Raw genomic sequence first — 6,225 nt, 5'->3', positions numbered from 1 at the left:
GTGGTGTCATTCCTGATGCAACTAGGATCTTGGATTCGGAAATCCACTTTGACGAGCGGAAGATTGTTAGTACTATCAGGATTATTTTTGTATAACGCCGAATCGGGAATATAGCTTTCTTAGCATTGTAATTCATGTTCCAGAAAAAACATCACACAGGGTGATCAAAGTAGATTAATATCCCGACTTACACTACCCGAAGTTGCACGCTTTCGGAGTTACGTGACTTTCTGTGAGCAATTCACATTTCTTAAGTTCAACGATAATCACGGAATTATTGCTATATTATAAATTATTAAATGATAATCAAGTAAATGATTCTTTAAATCCGGAAATAAAATTAAATATATTGTCTCATAATAGAAACCGTAATTATCGAAAAAAAAAGAATTATAACTTCTAATAAAAATATTTAAAAGGTTTCAGATTGAGAGAGAGAGAGAGATGATTATATATATGTATATATAAATAAATAAATATATTTATTTATATGTATGTGTTGTGTGTGTATTAATAAAATATATATATACACACACAGTAGCCACACTTGTTGCACATTCATCGATTTAACCGTATATATGAAATGCAATTTATTTATTTTATTTTACTTATTTATTATAGAATGCAAATGCACCATATATGCATGTCAATATAAATAATTTTGCCAATATTTAATGGCGGTACATGTGGATTACTGCAGAATGAATTTTTAAGCCTGTATGCCAGTGTTTGTCAACATGTGCGTCGCAGCTCCTAGGGGGTGTCACTAACGTTTGTCAGAGGCGTCGCGGTGGTCCTAACAAAGGTTGGTGATGCCCCTGGGAGCCGCAATGCACACTTTGAGAAACACTGAAGTAAAGTGATACATCCGACTTTCAGAGTTGCGCGATTTCTGGTGAGAAATTCACAATGCACAAATTCAATCATAACCACGGATCATTGCTGCGATAGTAGAGATTCTTAATTAAGTGATAATCGAATGAAAAGTTGTTTAATTAGATCAGAACATATCATATACAATAAAAATACGCGGATCTACACACAGCAGTGTTTCTCAAAGTGTGCGTCGCGACCCTTTGAGGCATCGCCATTCTTTCTCGAGGGCATCTCGAGGATCTGGCACCGTACTGGGAAGCAGAGCCGTTTTAAGATCATCATGGGTCCACGGGCAAAATGATTTCCTGAGACTCTTTACCTGACTAGAATGCCTTTTTTCCTATTTACAAATGTAATCTGGAAAATATTAACCAGATCTCATCATGAGAGCTCCGCTCTGCACTTCAGGCCCCCGAGATGGGAGCAGGTGGACCCATACGTTAAGGAGGCACTGCTGGGGAGCTGCGGATAAACGATGACCGGGCAAGGAAGTCACTGGTCAAAAAGTTAGAGAATTACTAGGCCAAGTCTCAATTAACTCTCTCATATATATATTTGTATATATATTTTATTATTATTTCATTTTTCTCTTATGTTAATCGTGATTGTATCGTGCTCAATGTTTTCTGATCTATTGTTTCCATAGAATGTATAGAATTATTTAATTTGTTGAGAATAAGTAGAAGATGCTCTCCGACACGGCCCAGCCTCCCAGGAGGTGAAGAGAAGAAGTTGTCTTGCACAACAGCTGCGGGCGTGAGCGGTCATCAATCAATCAATCTCTCATATTTATATGTATTTGTATGCGGAATCAAACCTCGACTTGAACGGTTCCGTCATTCCCACCCATCACATAATTTCGGGATATTGCTGTAGTGTTACGTTTGTATGAGCAATCCAGAATTGTTCATGCAAATCGATGAGCCACTATAATCATATTCATTACAATGACAAATAGCTTAATAAAATACATTTGAAGGTACAAAGTAAAATCCTTATATAGAATTAATAATACAGAGACCAAAACGTATTTTAAACCGTAAAAAATACAGTTTAGGGGTTCAAAGTAAAGTACATCCTTGTAAAAATCGGAGTAAATAGATACACTTATGAACGAAGTGTATAGGTATAGTAAAAATATACTACCAGACTAATCAACTATTCTCACTTCTGAGATGCCTCCTTACATCATGATACAAATGTTTCGATATGCGATAATGTCAGCGAATATTCGTATTTCACTTAAAATATATAACGCCGTTTCCAGTTTTACTTATTATCAATAGATATATAGGATAAGAAGTTTTTCTAGATATAAGTAATAGGTATATATGTAAGGAACCGTATGAAAAAATCAATTTGTATTTTAATACATGTATAACTTCTTGTAAAATAAACGACACATATAGCTTTGAAATAAACATTATTTGAATACTTTTCCTAACTGGAAATACATTATGTTTCTATAATCAACTCTCTCTAAAAACTTTATTTCGCACCTGTATATTATGAGTGTTTATTATAAATATTTCAAAATAGCCTAGATGTAAGTATAATTGATTAAGAAATCAAAACAAAAAAAAGACAAGGATTATTCAATTAGAGCTCGACGTAAACCGCATTTATCAACATATACATGGACTGAGTTTGCTAATTTAATTCTCTTATCCCTGATTAGCTCGAGAAACATTGTCATATGTTGACGTAATTGCACACACACACGCGATGTCATAATTCTCTCTCTTATTCTGCGATCGGCACTAATCGATTTCCAGAAAAATGTTTCAATAATTACATTTAGTTAAGTAGATTTGGTAGCACTCTCTAACGGGATGAAAGAAGCACTTTCTGTAACGTAACCGGTGCTGTAATTGGATCGAGCGTTTTACTTGCCCGTTATCTCCTTTTTACTAAGAAGCTTGACTGTCGTGAAAACAGTCTAAGCTACTTGAACGTGTATTCAAATAATATTACGTTCTTTTACTTTACATTTTTTTTTCTCTCTCCAAAATAAGTAAATGCTTAAAAGCCGTTTTACCCGTATTTAACGATTTTTTTTCCCAAACTTTTCTCCGTTTTCCTAATTCGAATATCTCAGTGAATATTGCACTTGGAAACTTGGAATTTTTTTTAGTTGGCATCAGGAGAGACAGGGCAACAACTTTCTAATTGGGTTTTTGGGCACACGGGGAACTATAAAAAGTATTTTTTTTTTCTTTTAATAACTATACAACAACGTGAAACGTGAATGGCATATCTGAGTACTAAACGTAATTTGGATACTTTTTTCTGATTGGAAGTGTATGCCTCTAATATCAACGGTTCGCCAGTGAAATGCCATACGTCCTGTTACCAACGCACCCTGTGTATATATGTATCATCTTCATTTTTAGTGTACAATACTCGATGTACGAGGACAAACTATTTAGAAATTTACATGGAGATTTTTCTTGAAGTGTTTTTATATAGCGAGTAATAGTAATTAGCGTTTTCCAGTGGAGGGCCTTTAGTTTGCAATTACTTCCAATTACAAAAAGTATCCAAATAACTTGTAGCACTCAGATATGTCATTCATGTTGCAAGTAGTTGTATGGTTATTAAAATTAAAAAAAACCCTTTTTATATCGTCCCCGTGTGTCCAAACTCCCTATTAGAAAGTTGTTGCCCTGTCTCTCCTGATGCTAACAAAAAAAAAAATTCCGTGTTTCTAAGTGTTCACTGAGAAAGTTGAATTCTAAAAATGGAGAAAATTTGGGAAAAATAAACCATTAAAAAACCCTTTTAAATGGGGAAAAACCGTTTCACCCGCATTTAATACTGTTCTTTCCCAACTTCCTTCCGTTTTTCTAATTCGAATATCTCTGTGAATATTGCACTTAGAAACGTGAAATTTTTTTTTGTTGGCATCAGGAGAGACAGGGCAACAACTTTCTAATTGGAAGTTAGAGCAAAGGGGTATCGTATGAAAATTTAGATTTTTTTTTGTTACATGCTATATTTCCACTCTTAAAACTGCTACGGCAATTTTTTAACGCCTGTTGAGCATTTTTTAAACTAGAATCATGCTTCTATGACAGACGATTGATGAGATAAAGGCCGTGCTAGCACTTACAGGACACCCTGTATATATGTGTATATACCTATATATATAGGCCTATGTGTGTGTCATATATATATATATATATATAGGAACACGATCTCTATCATCTAGGCATAGGAAAAACGCTGATCCGGTGGAGAAAGAGACAAGTACCGATGCTAGATTTTTTAAATAAGGCTTGATTCTGTGGCGAAATGGCTGTCAATATGATCCTAATGGAAATCGATCTGTAAGTGAAATGATCAGGATGACGCGAATACATCTCATAAATCGGCAAGATTTTTGAGTGTCATGAAAACGTTTAGAAAATAAGTCAAAATTTAAATCAAAATAATTTTTATGTATCACATGCGAAGACAATGTTAAATATTTCGTTGGAAAGACGAAGATTTAAAGTTTCTAGTGATACGATTTTGATCTCATTATGACGTCATTGGATTACACAATAGTGTCGCGAACATGAAGTACGATAACTGTCATGTCACGCATTGAAAATTAGTATAGCTTGGAACACCGGAACGCTATCGCATTATGTGAGGTGTCGTTGGAATTGTCTTAGCAGGTTCTACAAGAATGCAGTGGAATAAAAAGCCAATAAAGAGCATTTAAAAACATTATAGTTCAAAAGCTGCGAAATTTTTTATTTTCTCAAAATAAAGTGATATATGACCGATAAATTATTTCTCAAACATCAAAAACGATTTGATATCTTAGAATGATTTGTGGAGATTCCAAAAATCTCAAAGTCGCTAATGTTTTACTTAATGTTATTGCTTTGCTAATTAACCTATTCACGCATTGCGAGGATCCCAGTTCAAACCCCACAGGCGGCACAATGGAAGTCGGCTGAAGTTGGTTTTCTATGGTTCCCAAATTCGAAGCGTGAATGCAAGCCGATCTCCATGTTAAAAATCTCGCCACAGATAGCAACAGACCCACAACGGTACAAATATTCAATCATTAGACTTCACTCATAGTTTTAGAAACAAATGTCAGCAGCAAAATTCACGCGCAACACTAGATGGGAATGCATACTGTCAGGTACACATGCACACCTCCGGCACAACTCATTCGGTAGTTAATTGCCCCATGGCGATAGACTGGAGTAGTGCTCGGTTTGAAGGAAAAAAAGAATTAACGTATTCACGTTAGAAATTTGCGGCCGTGTCTCGACATAGCCTATCCTATTTTCCCCCATCGAAACAATTAGCTTCTGAAGACTGGCCTCAGAGATTCGAAAAATGAAAACTCCATTTAAAATGAGTATTTGTTCGCGTATTTATGATTTCGCAATTCAAAATGGTCCGAGAGGATATGTAGAAACATAAAAAGGATCACCTTATTTAAAAACTCTGCTATCTACAAGGAGAAAACCTATTAGGACAGGAGAAATCACATTCATGGGATACAACGTACGTGACATGGATAATAAGTAAGATTTATCTTATATATGTACTACATATATATATATATACTGTATATTGCGTGTTTTCTAGTCATTACGTACCATTCATCGAGAGTGTTTCCTAAAAACATTTTCTTCGTCTTCGATGTTCTCTCTCATTTTTCACGACATAATCGTTAAGATACAACGTTGAACACTCATCAAATAGAATGTAGTGATGTTATACTGTTGAAAATAACTTGTGGAATAACACTAAAACACGCTTGTTAGACACGAATAGTTAACTAAATAAAATAAAACGAAGATGAGCAAGAAAATAGTTCTGTTAAAAAAAAACTGTGGGATACGCTAATACGACCGTTGGTTGACATAATTGAACACTCGATCTTAACTAATAATTATGTTTTTTCAATGATGTATTCGGGTTAAACTGGAAAGGGTCCCAAAAAGAAGTCAGTATTGAAAAAATTAATCATCTCTAATGCCTTATACATACCCCCCCCCCATAAGAGTGGGGCTGACAGGACTCCAGCCCTGGGGCCCTGGACAATTACCACAATTTTTTTTTTGTTTTTGCATGATGTAAGTTCACAATAGAAGGGCCAGTGAAAAGTCAGTCTTGGGTGCCCGCCAAACACGTTCCAGCCTAGGGGCCCTGCACCAGAATGGGGAGGGGCATGGCTTTATGTATTTGATTTTTGCTTGTAAGGCAACATTCAATATGTAAAGTACGTATATTTTGCATGTTTGTGCTGTACTGATTGTATTGATTCCCATTGTTATCCACCTCTTTTATAATGAGGCTTGAGAAAGGTGATTCAATAACAATATTAAAAGGGTGTTT

Source organism: Pholcus phalangioides, unplaced genomic scaffold, assembly GCF_987345545.1.
Source record: "Pholcus phalangioides strain wild (caught in Gottingen) unplaced genomic scaffold, Ppha-v1.0 ptg000007l_1, whole genome shotgun sequence".
Lineage (NCBI taxonomy): Eukaryota > Metazoa > Arthropoda > Arachnida > Araneae > Pholcidae > Pholcus > Pholcus phalangioides.
Note: the sequence above shows the minus strand (reverse complement) of the source record.